At 36.3% G+C, this 16,078-nt stretch overlaps 1 long non-coding RNA gene across 1 annotated transcript; it reads left to right on the top strand.

Moving 5' to 3' along the window:
• Positions 1-1,097: 1,097 nt before the first annotated feature.
• Positions 1,098-2,492, top strand: LOC136284739 (uncharacterized). Its single transcript, XR_010719275.1, has 3 exons — positions 1,098-1,234; positions 1,361-1,488; positions 2,044-2,492. It is a non-coding gene; the product is annotated as an uncharacterized lncRNA (long non-coding RNA).
• The last annotated feature ends 13,586 nt before the right edge of the window (positions 2,493-16,078 follow it).

Below are 16,078 nucleotides of genomic sequence, written 5' to 3'. Positions count from 1 at the left end.
GTTGCAGGTGAATTACATCATGAGTTCTGTTTACGCAGTGAAACACTGTTTGAAAAGGTCATTTCAATGTAGCATATGTTTCTTTTTTGCTTTGCCCTAATCCTCATTGTTTCAAGTATCACTGTTCCAGAAAGAATGGCTAGGTCCATTTCAGTTGGTAGTTGTAAAAAATATACTGTTACTGAACACAAGTGACTGTTTGCTTACAAATAGACTATTTCTGGGTCTCTGGGCTGGAAAGTCCCGTTGTACTCCCAAGACACAGCTCCAGCTATGAGTGCTGCTCTTGGAAGAAAATTGAAACTCCACTCCTCACAGCAAATGGTGTTGTGCCTTTACATGAAGCATGTCAGACTGTATTTTTAGCTTGATTGTTGATCACATGAAGGTGTTATAAATGTTGCATAGGAGTACAAGATCATGCGTTCTGAAATCTTACCTGTGTGGCAGGTAACATCATGCCCTTTAAAACACAGACTGTACCCTGGGCTTTCCCTTTGTGCATAAAATCTCATTCACATTAGGTCTTACCCTTGTGTTTCTGAGGGTAAATATTATGGAAAAAAAATAAATCTTGGCCTCAAGGTCACTTACACATTGCCATGTAGATTCACTCAGAAGGTATTGCATCTCAGGTTTTGAAATAGTCAGGATTTTGATATGTGCTGGCTTTTCTGGAAATGCCTCTACCAATAGAGGAAGTGGCAATGCTTTATTTTAAGTAATTAGTTCTATTTAGACTGTGTTATGATCCCACTCCAACAGTGCTGAATCAGTATATGTGATGGCTCTGAATTAAATGCTTTGGAATTTCTATTCCATGAGAAATTCTTCAACAGCAATGTTCAGTAATGATTCAAGACAAGCAAAAGCGAAACAAAAGCCTAGTCTTCCTGAGAGATGAAAATTTAATTTTTGGAGCAGCTCTAATAAGCAGTGGCATTAGTTTAGTTTATGCAAAAGGTACATTCCTTCCTGAAGAGCAGTATTTTTCCATACTTAAAATTTGCTTGCATATTTTGGTTAATATAGCCTCTCTTTCACAAATGAACTTGTCATCTCTGTTCTCTCACTATGTTTGGCCTCAGTGAGACACCTATTATGCTGAAGCAACTGATCAAGAGCAGCTCTCTACTCTGCCAAGGCGAGTCCCACTTGGATATCTGTGCTTAAAAGAACACCAAAAAGAAGTTCAAGATTTCCCAGAAAACTCTTTTTTACATAGGACATGTTAGTAAGTATGTCACATTGTCTGCTGGCTGCAAAACAAGATGCACTAACTGTACTAGGGAGCAGGATGTTGAGTGGATTATAAAAGGCAGTTTTATGGTTGCTTTTCTTTTTGGTTTTGCCTGTTTAGGACTGTTGTCTCTTGGGATCAAGAGGGAGTGGGCCTGGATTTTTCAAGTGGTGTTTTTTTCCTGTGGAGAGACAATATAATTATTCCAGTTTCTACTGTAGAGAAGCTGAGGAGAAGGAGACCTGAAGGTAAAACATCTCCCTTACTTTGGAAGGGAATAAGACCCTACTGAAAACTGTTTCTGACATAGAAAAGTCTATGTATCTTTTCTCTTTTGTTAATTCTGTCTGACTTTTTTTGTTCTGTTTTATTGATGTAGAATCTTGTTACATTTTTATTTATTTACTCATTCTTAAAAATACTGAGTAGATGCATGGTAAATCTTATGGTCAACCTGTAACGGCACAAAACTGGAATTGAATTATCTAGTTCTCTTTTTGGTCTGCAAGACAAAAGAATCTTATATACATTCAAATCATGCTGCTTTGGTTTGCCTGTCTGTCAAATGGAATAGAGATGTGTTGGAAAGATGCATCATAAAGACCATCTAATTATTTGAAGATGAGCATCCAATGCAAGCATATGATAGAAATTTTGAGGAAGATTTAGGGATAAAAAAAGGAAGTTGTAAAGATGCCATACAGCATTACAGACTCCACATCTGCCCAAAATAATTTTGCTGGTATTCCACTATCTTCCCATAGGGTTTTTTTTTTCTTATTTTTCTTTTCTTCCTTCTCCAGGTACCTTTAAAAAGCATCCCTTTCTAGTTTTCAACAAGATATAGATGGCACTGACTATAAACTCTGAAGCATTTTACGCATTACTAATGTATGAATGCCAAGGTGATCACTTCAGCAGGACTGTACAATTCAAGGTCTCTGCATGGTATCTGTTTTTGTTTTGTTCTCAAAAGGATTTTAAATTTGATTTCCTATGGCAGTAAGGTTATCTGCTCATATTTCATCTATGAGTAATTTTTGAACTGTTCTTAAATTGTAATCAGATTTTAGATGTGATTGGAAGACTGACTCATCAATCAAGTCTACCTTTGAGGAGAAAGGAAACAGCTATTAACTTTGTCAACTAGCTGTTTCCAAACTCTCAACTTCTTCAGCATGTTCAGAAGCAAGTCCGTGCTTCCAACAAGCTATGGCATAATTATTTCTGGCAGCAATGTTCTTCCTTGTCTCTGGGGGTGAAGACTTAATGCAAAAGCAATTGAAAAAAAAAAAAAAAGACTTTTTTTTTTGTCATAGATTTGAGATATTTTCTTTCCTTTAGAGTTCTACTTTTTTATAGTCTTTACTTCCAAAAGCCTTCCATTCCCAGCCTCAGTTTTTGCCACCTTTGCATGAGTTTCCACAGCTCCACTTACACCCAATACCTCGTAATTTTGTCCTGTCATTTTGTGAAAATAAAAATTGCATTTATTTTACAGTCTGACCAAGGACCTTGTGCAAACTGATCACATCACTAACTATTTCTAAAATGTATCATGGGAGCTTTTAGGCAAAAAAAAAAACGATTACAGGTTTTATTGGAAATGTTTGGGGTGGGGTTTGCTGGAAATTTTGAGTCCAATAAGATTTGAACAAACCTGATTTTTTTTTCTACCAGTAACTGTTTCAGCTGAAGCCTTACTAAAAGTTTCTCCCAGGCTTGAAAAGTATTTTCATGGACTTTGAGAACAGATCAGAAGACTGTTCTGCATGATTCTCAAAGTATTGAAATATTCCTTCTAAGGAATATACACATGAAAAAGATAATTTGCTTGCTATAAAAGAGTATTTCTTGTCTTTCATTATTTTCTACAAAACATAGCCTGAAATTCTTCATTTTTTATCCAGAAGTAGGTTCAGAATTAATTTTCATTTGTTTCTCTTCATTCTTTTCTCTCTTATGTCTTTTTATTTTTCCCTGTACAGAGAGCTCTTCTCTGTCTTGTTATAATCCACCTCTGGTGAGGCAGAGATACATAACCAATCTCAAATAAATTAAATTCTCATTGGAAATGAGGACAGGTAAATAGAAGTTAATGCAAGTATTGATCTAGAGAAATAATAAACCAAATTAAAGATGTATAAAACTCCTTTGAAATAACAGGTGTTAACTTACATTTCTGTCATCCCTGTTTTTCATAATCAAACCTAAAATGAACATCTGGATTAATAATAGGCACAATATGGAGTTCTATCAAAATACTTATGTCCCTGATTCCTTGTAATATCCATGCTGTGCAGGTCCTTGTGGTGTATTGTTGAATCTCATTTTACTTCATGAGAGTTCTTCAAATTAATATTTCTAATCTAAATGGGGCAAGGTAAATCTTCAAGGATTCAAATAAATTTGATTTTTATTCAGGGCCTTTATTTTGGTTTGTTTTTTTTTTTTAGTTTTAAAAGTAATTTTTGTTTTTAGTATATGTTAGTATTTCTAATACTGTTTAATAGAGACATCATTGAAGTGAAAATGAGTAATACTGTAAATAGCTAGCTCCTGTACTTTTTTAGTATATTTTCCTGCACAAATTAATTTGCAAAATCAGCATTTTTTGATCAAGGTCAACTCAAATGATTTATTAAGACTTTTAGAAAGAAATCAACACAAAAGAAACCAGTTCTTCTGTGGGCCAGTTAAAAGAAATGGTACTGCTCTTAGAAAGAAATCCTGGGGCTCTGCTTAAGCCTCGTTGATTTTTAGTGGGAGTTGCTGGACCTGTTGTAAAGAAAATAGACACCTTTGAATGTTCAGCAACAAAGAAGTGGCTCCCATCTCTGTGTTACTCAAGTTACAAATGTTGGCTGGCTTCTCAGCACAAAAGAAAGGAGCTCTTTGAATAGACAGAGCTTATACTTGCAATTCTGATGGTGCCAAGCTTTAAAAGGAAAATCCCACCACCTCCTCTTTCCTTATTGATGGTGTCAGTATCCCTTGAAGGTAATGAAGCAATGGACACATTGCAAATTTCCATTAACAGAGTGAAAAAGTCAGGATTCACCTTATAAAGACAGACAGCAATCCCTTACAGCAAAGTAAAATAATCATTGATATATTAAATATTTCAGACAAATCCTGTGGAAATAAAATTACTGTTGCCTTGTGGTGTATCACCATTTCCTTATGGTATCAGCATCAAGAACATTCTGATTTTGTGGCTCAGTATGAAGGAGTTTCTCAAACAAATGAGGAATATGGGAATTTCTTATTAGTAGTAGAGAATGAAACAAATATCACAGCAATTATTGGATTGAAGCAAAATCATGATTTACTTGGTCTGTTACACATTAAATCAGCATGGAACATGTACTAAGAGTAGTTTTGGGTAGCAGACAGCAGGGCAAAGCAAAGATGGTTCCAGAATATTTGGACTGTAATCCTGCAGCCCTGTGTTTGTGTGCAGCCTCCCAAAGCTGCAGGAGTGGGAAGGAGCCACTGGTAAAGGACCAGTTGGTTCCCTTTACTGAGCATGGAGAGAACAAGGAGTAAAGTCATAAGGAGGCTCACAGCAGATCATTAGGATAACAATGGATCCCCCCGACTTTGATAGCAAATGTGAGGACAGTTTACAAAATTCATACTAGCACAGTTCTGCAAACTTGTCTTTCTTGTTTGGAGTGTGGTTATTGATTCCTTTTAACAGCTAAAATAAGCTGTTGTGTAGATGTAGTGTCATATATTGTATAATGGAAAAAGAGAATGTTGACATCAAGTTAATCTAGTGCTACTTTTAATATGTAATGGGATGCCATTGAATTTAATAATCTGCAGATGACTTAAATGCTGTTTGGAGGAAGAAGCATTCCCTGATAATGGTGCCTTCAAACGAGAGAGTGCTGTCTCACCCCAGTCACTCCTCTACCAATTATTTATGTTCACCCTTGAAAGCTGCTCCACTTTCAACTAGAAAGGAATACCCAAGCACCTTGTCCTGGGCTCGTTTTGAATATTAAATTACATTCATGTAAGCAGATTTTTATTTATTTATTTAAAATTATTAATTTTATTCAGGAGATTGAGTGCATAATGTTCTCTGTACTTTACTATTTGAGTCCCTTTACCTTTATGAAGTTTCAGTCTGTGCAGAGAGGAGACGATTTTCAGGAACAAATTTCTTCATGTTGAGTTTTTGTAAACATTTGAAGTACTTCTACAAAATATCAAAATTACCCTAATAGTATATTTTTAGGAGAAACTGGAAATCAACACACCATACTGCTGTAACAGCTTTTATTTTCTTCATTGCACAGGCTCTAACTTTCTAATTAATTTTCTGTTAAGAGTCATAGTAAAAACAGTGAAATATAAAAAAAAAAAATAAATAGGTGATTCACAAAAGCCTTAATCGATTCATTCCACTTTACAAGACCAGAGAATTACTTTCAATTTCATACATGTAAATATTTTTATCTCAGTCAATTTATTGAAAAGATATTATAGAAGACAACAATGTTTCTGCCAAAAAAATATAAAATAATCATCTCTATTTTTTAGAGATAACTTTTAGAGATAGATGCGTCACTTTGGTATGCATCTGTCCATTTAATCACAAAGCAGAGGAGTATCATCATTGTGCTCTTTTGTGGGTTGTGGATGTCAGGCTGAAAAGAATTGTTCTATCATACTAATGTCTGATACTTTTTTTTGAGATTTTAGGACAAGTTTTTGTTGGCAAATTTTCATGAATTCTGAAAGATATAAAACCCAGTTCTTCTGCCTTGCTTATGACATCAAAAATTCATCACAGATGTTTATACATTTTGAAATGGTCCATTTTAGTGGGACACTATTTGGATTCAATGATAATAAAGATTTTTTTTTTCCAACCTAAGTGACCCTATGAATCTCTGTGAAGATATTGTTGTGTATAACTTAAATAAATCATTCAAAATCAAATGTATAGCTAAACTAATAGCAGGACTAATGTAATTATTCTTTTCTAACATCTTCTCTTAGCCTTTAGCACTTCCAAAAATTTTCCAGCTACTCATGAACACTTTTATAAAAAGGATGTGGGATTTCTTGGGTTTTGTTTTTGTTTTGTTTTGTTTTGTTTTGTTTTTAAGAAGGGAGAAAAATATTTTAGTATGACCATGTAACTGCTATGATAAAAATAGAAATAACACACTCCTTTCCTGAGGTTTTCTAAAATCAGAGTGAGTATTACAGAGGCATACTTCCTAGCAGAAAATATTCAAGGTGTTCCTCACTAACTAAATTTGTATTACTGTGCATGCAGGGAGCTATGAAATTCCAAGAGGGTAACACAAAGAACAAGGGCTCTCAGCATGCTATTCACAGCATTCTGGAAGGCATACAAAAAAAAAAAGATGGGGTATGTGAACTTTAAATTTTAAAAGCTTCTTATACTTCAGGAAACTTTTAAAACTATAAAAAATTCAAAGTATTTATAAAAACTACATGTGCACAGTCATCAAAAAAGCTTAAAGTATGTTTGGAAACATCAAAAAGGAATATCTTACATTATCATGATGGGGGAAGGACAAAGGAGGGAGAAGGGAGAGCAAGTTTCTGGAGTTTGGTGTCGCAGGTGAAGAACAGAACTGAGGATAAAGGTCTGCTTTTCACAGTCTTATCTGGCACACACTGTTTGCCATCTTCACTTTTTATATCTATCTTAGTGCTGCTTAGAAAACTGTAGAAGGAGGTGGAGTGTGAAATATATGAACAACCCATGATACTCTGTGGAAAAGAAATGTGCCAGTTTTAGTTCTTGAATGGTTGTAATTATCATATTGTGGGCGAGAGCGCTGAAAGCTTAACATTTGTGTGAAGTATGGTAGGATTATACAATGCAAGATGTTGATATGTACCTATAACTTGCATATGATATAGTGTGTCATTAAAAGCAACAACAGAACACCCACCGCCTTTAGGCTAAAACCGTATGTGAAATTTAGGCGTTGGCTAAAGGTCCCTCTATAAATGTTCCATGAAGTATTTTGCAACAGGCTTACATTGTGGCACTTGACAGTTCAAAGAGCTCCTTTGGTTTTACTGTGGTGAATGTACAGCCAAACTTGGGATTCCAGTGAATTCCTTCCTGAGCAATTACAATGCCTTTCAGGGTATTTGAAGAGATATTTATTCATCTTGCATCTTTCTGTCCTTCTTTCTGTCTTCTTTCTTTTTTTATCACCTTAATTTAAAGAGTAATGTTAGGTTAAATTTATATCAAGTTTTACATTTATTAAGGTGGGGTGGGGTTTTTTTGGTTATTGTTTTGGTTTGGTTTTTTGTTTGTTTGTTTTTTTAATATAAACCAAAGAAGCCACAAAAGCAAACCAAAAGCACGCCATGTGTTGGGTTTGCATGGCCAAAGTTTACTAGCAGGTGGGCTACAGAGATGGCATCAGTGAGCAGCTGCCAAAAACTTCCTCCATATCTGGAAGAGCCAATGCCTGGCAGTGTCAAACACAGATGTGCCAATGGTCAAGGCTGGGCCAAATAGAAATGACAATAACACCTCTGTGATAACAGATTAAAGAAGAAGAAAAAGTTATTGTAAGTCATAATTGCATCCAAGGAAGAGTGAGGTGAGAATATGTGAGGGACACTGCCCACACCAAGGTCGGAACCAAAGGGCAGTAGATGCTCCTGGTGCTGGGTCTGAGATTCCCCTGCAGCCATGGTGTAGGCCATGATGACACAGATGTGCAGCCCTTGGAGGACCAGAGGGATGCAGAGATACCCCCAGCCCATGGAGGAGAGCTGTGCTTGAGCAGGTGGATGCCTGAGAGGATGCTGTGAACCTGTGGGAGGCCCCTGCTGGAGCAGGGTCCTGTCAGGGTCCTGCAGACCCATGGAGAGAGGAACCCATGCTGGAGCAGGCTGTGTCTGAAGGGCTATAACTCATGGAAAGTGACCCAAATTGTAGCAGTTTATGGAGAACTTTTGCCCATGGGATGGACTCAAGTTTATTAATGGAGAACTATCTCCCATGGGAGGAACCCCACGCTGAAGCAGGTGAAGGATTCCTCTCACTGAGCAGATGCAGAAACAATGTTATGAACTGATCATAGCCCTCATGCCTTGTCTTCCTGTCCCACTGGGGAAAGGAGGTAGAGCTGGGAAGGCAGAAGGGTTGTGGGAAAGGTGCTTTTAAAGTATAATTTTACTTCTCATTATCTTGCTCTTTTATCAGATTTTATTAGCAATAAATTCAGTTAATTTTAATTCAAGTCTGTTTTGTCCATGATGGTATTTGGTGAGTGATCTCTCCCCATCCTTATCTCAACCTGGGAATCCTTTGTTATATTCCTCTCATCCATCCAGCTGCAGAGGGGACAGATAAAGGAGCTTTGGTGGGTGCCTGGCATCCAGCCAGGACCAACCTACTACAACAGCCCCCTCCCCAATTGATGTGAAAAAAACCCCAATAACCTCAGTTATATTTGAAGTTGTGTGTTTGTAGCTGAAATATTACATTGTTGGTTAAGAAAAGAGGTTAAAAATATTAAAAAAAAAAACCCACAAACCCCCCCCCCGCCAAAAAAAAAAAAAAAACAACACCAAAAAAATCCCCAAAAAACCAAACAAAATCTGAATAATTACTATTCATTGTTCAGGCAGGTGGATGTAAGCAAGCTTCCCCAAAAATAGCAGTGAATTTCTCATGGTAACTTATTTCTGTGTACTCTTTCACTTTCTGTTTGTTGCTCTTTTTTGTTTTTCCTGCCTGTGGCTTGTGCTCAGATAGGTCACAATTGTTTTGTCCCCAGATTATCTTGCTCCGAGAGAGAATGAATTTTGTTGGTTCAGAATTCAATTTATCCCAAACACTCACAGTCAGTACCAATTGCTGCTACTCTGTTCTGCTAAAATCCAGTTTCTGCTTCTTTATGTTTTCCATGTTGTCATTCTAAAATCTCCTGTACCTGTTTACTGAATTTTGTCTTGTCAGGTCTGGAGTCTTCCTGCAAGACATATACGGGTCAGCAGTGGGGGGCCTCTTCCACCACTTTCTGCACCTAAAGTCACATAATAGCTCTTATCATGCACTGCACTGAGTATGAAAGATTCTCTAATTCGTCTGTGGTAGCTGCTTGAGACAGGGTTCTTTGGTGCTTTGCAATGGGAACCCCGGAAGAGTCTAAGAATTTTTTGAGCTATTTGAGAGACAATAACTATCCAAGCTAGGTGTGAAACTATAAGGAAACAAATAAGGAAGAGAATCTAGTTGCTTCCACTGTCTATTCCAAACTCACATATATCAAAATTGTTTAACTTATAAGAGCCATATTTTGAGTTTTTTAACATTATCAGAGTATTGAAATGAGTAACAGCTTTGTAAAATTGTTTAGATGTTTTATATACTTAAGATGTCCATGACACCTTTCATGATCTACTGAGGTTTTCAAAGTGAGGTGCATTGCTTTACGATGACATTTATTTCCTTTCTCATTTCCTCTCTCCTTGTGTTTAATGGTATTTTACAAAAAACTACAGTATTTTTTCCTCTAGAGTTATCCCAACATATTTTGTAAATGGCATAGTTTGAATTTATTAAAACTCAATGTAATTCTGTCAAGTAGCCTCTGAAAATAGGTATGTGCATGTATAGTTCCATATTTCTGGCTGCCCTGTGAGGAATACAGAAGTGCTGCACATCATATTTATAAACTCTATCTTGAATTCCTTCTGCAAGTAAGACTCCCACTGAAGCCATCAAACAAGTTACTTTTGCAAGGAATGCAGACTCCTACTCAAAGTGAATATTTCTTGTTATAGACCAAGCCAGAGGATGCTGAGGGAATACTTGGTTTTGCCTTTAAAATTAAAATGAATTTTTGAGTCTTTAAGCAATAGCATTACAGGAGAAGAGGAAGGGTGTACAGTGGACAATAAAGTAGCACTTTGCATAAACAGCAGGCCAATTCACTTCTCATCAAATGGCTTATGACCAAATTATTTGATTTCTGGGGGAAAAAAAAAAGAAAAAAAAGAAAAAAAAAGAAAAAAAAAGTGATTTTTATAAACAAATAGGCAGAAAAAGGATACAAAATAATATACTTCTGGGTTCAAGATGTGGTTTAATTCCTTGGCCTGAATGCCCTTACAAAGATGACGCAGTAGATGTGCTTACTTGTGTTTGGATTAGGCACATGCTTTTTTTCGCTGCTGTCCTAATTACCAACAAAGACTCTTATCAGAGGCTCTTGCAATCTTTCTGTTCCAAGTTATCATTTGCCTGTTTACTATGTCCACATAATGTTGTGCTCTCATTATCCATACATTTTGAAACACGTGAAGTCTAAATGCATTATTAAAAAAAAAAAAAAGGCAAACATACTATTAAAATATTTTGAAATTTTGAAGCAGTTTTGGCTTCACCAGATCAGAATTGTTAGTTGCCATAGTAACAACATTATGCAAGAGGGAATTAAACATCATTACAATCATTCCTAAGTGTTGAATAGTTGCTCAAAGTTTTGCCTCTTGACATATTGCAAATCTAAATGTTCACAACTCTGTTGTAGCAATAAGACAATTCAAATGGCTTTTGGTTTGGTTTTTTGGTTTGGGTTTTTTTTTTTTTTTTCTCTACCAGATTGCTCTGAGATACAACTTTTTAGTAGCCTTCTCAAATGTAACAGCCAGAATAAAAAATAATGGTTCAGTGAAAGGTGGTCTAGTGTTTAGGAACAGCAAGGAGCTCTTGCCTTTTGTTCGTGCCTTTTGTTCCTTTCTCATTAAGCCAAATTCCTGTAATATCCTTTCACTGCAAATGCAGAGTGAAAGATATTGGGCAATATTTTAACTCATTAGCACATAAATTGTGTGACATTTATCACACTTATATAGCACCAGCTAGTGTGTATCTGCCACTGATTTGTATTGGGCTTGGATGGCCAGGTTCTGGTAGCAGTGGGGTCTACAGGGATGGTTTCTGCAAGAAGCTCCTGGGAGCTTCTCCCTGTGTCTGACGGAGCCAGTTCCAGCCAGCTCCAAGATGGACACACCATTGGCTATGGCCAGAACTTGCAGCGCTGGTGGTAACACCTCTGCAGAAACAGATTTAAGAAGGGGGAGAAATTACTGCTCAGGAGAGATTTCAGCCAGAGAAGGGAGGAGTGAAAAATATGTGAAAGAAGCTACTCTGCAGTCATGGAGGTAAGGGAAGAAAGAGGGGGAGGAGGTGTTCCCAGATGCTGGAGTAGAAGTTCTCCTTCTCAGACCATAGTTCATACCATGGTGAGACAGACTTTCTCCTGTAGCACTTGGTTATCCACAAGCAAGTAGATAACCACCTGCAGTTTCTGGAGAGTCCCACATCAGTGCATGTGGATAACCTCCCAAAGGAGGTTATGACCTTGAGAACTCAACAGTGGAATAGGATTCTGGCAGAAATTTTAGAAAGAGAGGAGCCCATGCTGGAGCAAGTTTGCTGGCAAGATTTGTGACCCTGTGGGGAATAATGCTAAAGAAATGTAATCCTGCAGGACTGCATCTTGCACAAAGAACCCACACTGGAGCAGTTTGTGAAGAACTGCAGCCCATAGGAAAGGCTCACATTGGAGAAGTTCACACAGGATTGTCTCCCGTGGGAGGGGAGTAGGGGAAGAGTGTGAAGAGGAAGTAGGGTGGATCTGACACTTCCAATTCTATAAACTTTTCAGTTGTGTTCTAAGTTTTTGTCCAACAAGGTGTGTGTATTGATTAACTGTGCAGTGCACGTATAGAGACTTCAACTAGCTCTGAACCTGATAAACACAGTGTGAAACCTCTCACAGCACTGGGATGCAGAGCTACAGGAATTATATTTTGGGAGGTCTCAGCTTCCTCCACCTCTGCTTGGAAGGTAGCCATCTGTTAAATGTTCTTTTACAGAACTGAACCTTAGTTCTCCCCTAAATGATAGGTTATGGTAGCTTTTAGATATGTGTGCGCATATACATACATACATACCTACATACATACATACATGCATACATACATACATACATCTTTTTATATTTATAAATATATAAAGAAAAGCTAATAGTGAGTTTTTCAGGCTCCAAGGCCAGGTCCTGTTTCCATGTGCAGAGAATTGCTGTATCTGTAGCTTCTATCTCTTGCAATAACCAAAAAAATTTTGCAGGCAGGGGAGAGGACGTGAGACAAGCTGGACACAGTAAACTGAATGGAAATGTTTCATTCATGTATTTGAAACTCTATCAGTACTATTCAAAAGAAAACCAACAAAAAACAAACCAAAACTGAGTTCCCTGAGATGGAGAGAGTAATTTGCAGGGAGTGCAGTTTAACAAGTTATTTTTTTAGAGCATCTGTTTAAAAGAACTGTTTCAAGTAAGTCACAAAAAATCCTTGGATTAGGGATTTTTTTTTCGCAAGGTCCTTGATTTTATACCCCCAAATGATTAAAACAGAATATCTAGTAACTTCTTGTCACATCATATCAATTCACAGCAGCATTCTGCAGTAACGTGTCTTCTTTTCTTGTATTTTTTAGTGCTTATGCAAACCTCCTTGGAAAGATGATTCTTACAGCTGAAGTATACTGCAATTAGTATGCTATAGATAGAGAAGTGCATAATATGCACAGTATATCATTTGTCAATGGTAGCCTAAAGAATTGGTTCCTATCCTGTAAGAATTATTGAATAAAAGTTTCTGATATGCCAGATCCATCTCAGAGAACCAAGAGTGAGAATATTTAAAATTTTGTGTTCAGTGCTTTATCTGCAGAGTATGCAGCAGATAATTTATGTGGCAAATATTAAGTAATAACAGTATAGGAAAATATGAAAGACCTCCTCTTTTATGAAGCTAGTTATGGGGTGTATGAAATAGGAAGGCAGAGAGGGTTTTTTGGGAAAATACTATATAAATAAAAATAAAGTACTGTATTGTAATGAATATACAGTAGGGGATAAAATATAAGTTCTGCATGTGTTCTTAGTAGCATATCCTAGGTCTCCATGAGTCTGACTTTCTTCCAAACCAATAAGCAATTTCTTTGATCACTGAATGGTTTTGCTTGAAAGAAACCTTAAAGATCATCTTGTTCCAATCCCGCTGCCGTGGGCAGAGGTACCTTCCACTAGCCTGTGTTGTTCAGAGCACCATTCAACCTAGCCTTGAGCACTGCCAGGGATGGGGCACCCACAACTTCTCTGGGCAACCTGTGCCAGTGCCTCATCACCCTCACAGTAAATGTGTGTATTATAGGGAAATCTGAAATAGTTTTCTTTTAGACATTAATAGATTTGCCTACATTTTATTAAATATGGTAGAAGAAACTGCTCCCAAGAAAATAGTAGTGATCTCTGCTGTATTTATAATAGCAGCAGTTGCACCTACAGCATAAATTGTGCTGTTATTGTTTTTAATGTTTATTTTTAGTATGCAGTCTATAAGGCCAGTATAGCTGTTTCTATATTCTTTTTCTTTTTAGAATAGCTTGACAATAAATTTTAAATTTCTTTTATTAGAAGTAAAAAAAAAAAAAAAAATCTGCATTTTCCAGGTGTAGACACAATAGGAAAGAGGATACTGCTTTCTCAGAAATATGGTACTAATGACTGTTGTTTAGAAAAATCATTAATTTGGTAAGCATAAATAACAAATTTCTTCCAGATAAATACTTTTAGATAAACCGTAGGGGATTTTAATATACATAAGGGGATTCAAAACTGTGTTTTATTATGATAAAAATGCTCCCAGATATTGATATGTTTCTAAAAACATTTAGATTTCAAGTGAAGCTGAACTTACTGAGCATAATAGAAAAATGTATCTTAACAGAAATTTGAAAATTCAAACAAAAGTGGTTTTCTATTTGCCTTTTTTTTTTCTTTATTGTAAGAACAGAACATCTTAGAGTCAAGAAAAACACCTAAAAATAAAGCGTAACACTGATGTCATTATCTAGTTCTACAGCTCTCAGCAATACTGGTCGTAATAATTTGATCAAAATATCAGTAAAGTAGATGCCACTTAACTAACTAGCCCAGAAAATTAGATCCTGTTTTGCTGTGCAGATTTATGGTAGTTGGTTTTAATGTGCTGAACAGCAGAAGCAGCAACATAGTAAGTCTTTTATCCACAGTTTCAGAAGTGTAGCAGGTTTTCTTTCATCTTTTTTTTTTTCTTATAAGAATAATAATATTAATGATAGTTAAAAAAATCCTTAGTGTTGTGATTGATGTCAGAAGACTGCACCCCTCAACTCCAAGAAGTAATTGAAGGTTTTCACAGTATCTAAGAATATTCCCATGGCCCTTTACCAATAAACCAGAATTTCCTGTATGCTACCCTCTTACTTAGTGCATGAAAGAACATGCTTGCCGGTGAAACCAAAGGCATTTTTTGACACATCAGCTCTAAACTTTCCCAGCCTTTCAAAAGTAAATATTGAACTATATATACAAAATCTCTAACTTCACTGTAATTATGATATCAGGTGGCAATTATTTTCCTTATGTTATGTATTGTGGTTCACAAATGGGTAATGAACAGTTAATATATTTAATGTATATGGCTTTTGTGACCTTTAGTCTTTCATATTGACAAAAAATAACTGCCTTTGGAGACTGAGATCTTTTTTTTACCAGAAAGTCCCACAGGTATATCCTGGGAACTACAAAATCTAATTTACAAGTCTTTCAAAAAGACAAATTAAATAGCCTGTCTTCCTATGACTTATATCTGACCCGCCTTTCCTCCATAGCTACGTCTCCAAGAAAAATATAAAGAGCTTGCACCATTTTTCTCTCCAGCTCCTTTCCTTCTTCCCTCTTTTTCTCTTACTTTTTTTTTTCTTTCTTGTTTTTTTTTTTCTTTTTTTTTCTTCTTAATTTTTCTGTTAACAATGTCTTTCTTGTAGTACTGGTTCTGGATATGACAAGAAAGGTCAAGACAAAAGCAAAGTAACATATGGGAAAGTTCTTACCCTCTCTCACTCTTGCTCATGGTTCTCAGGGTGCTTTGTGCAAGTAATAGTACCATGAAATTCTCTCATATTGAACTTGTAGGTATTTTGGGGTGTGAAATCTATTGTCATTCATCACAGCTCTCAGATGTGTTTTACTTACCCTGGGGCAAATTATTTGTCTAAATTTAATTAATGTTCCTCAGTGGCTTCCATAGAAATCACTTTCCCTGGAGTAGTTAATGTCCTTCTATTCTCTACTAATGAAGAGTCCTCAACCTGATTTCAGTATCTGGCATTGTTGATAATCCCATCTTCCTCCATTATCTTCATCGCAATCCTGGTTATCCTACCAGTCTAACCCATTTTTGTCCTACATCTATGTGTTGGAAAACCCTCTTCTCATAACATAACAAAATTAGACTTTTGATCTTCCATTGTACTTTCCACCTATACAGCTGTCCTCTATTTCCTTGTCTACATTAAGTAGGTGCCCATTATTCTGTTACAATAATAATTTCTGAGTGGTTTTTTACATGTTTGAAGGACAGGAGTACCAGGTTACAAGTTTAACTGTTGGCATTAGAATTATTACTAAGACATGTGATAACAAAAAATTGGCATCTTTGTGAAAAAATATGCAAATAATGTAAAATAGCTATATAAAAAGTGGTTACTTAATTTTTCAGAAAATTGAAAAAAAACCCCAATGACTTTATCATAGCTGTACTCTACAATAATTGTGAATCAAGACACTGCTTTTTATTTTTTCTAGGTGCGCTGAGATGCTGTGATAGGTTATAATTAGTGGTCATGTGGCCTTCTAGAATAAATGTTCTGGCAGTAACATTTATGATAGCATAGGTTTAGGAGTTTTAGTG

The sequence above is a fragment of the Chamaea fasciata genome, unplaced genomic scaffold (assembly GCF_029207755.1).
Source record: "Chamaea fasciata isolate MVZ Bird 193981 ecotype frontalis unplaced genomic scaffold, bChaFas1.0.hap1 SCAF_1322, whole genome shotgun sequence".
Lineage (NCBI taxonomy): Eukaryota > Metazoa > Chordata > Aves > Passeriformes > Sylviidae > Chamaea > Chamaea fasciata.
This window is presented reverse-complemented; position numbering and strand designations above follow the sequence as displayed.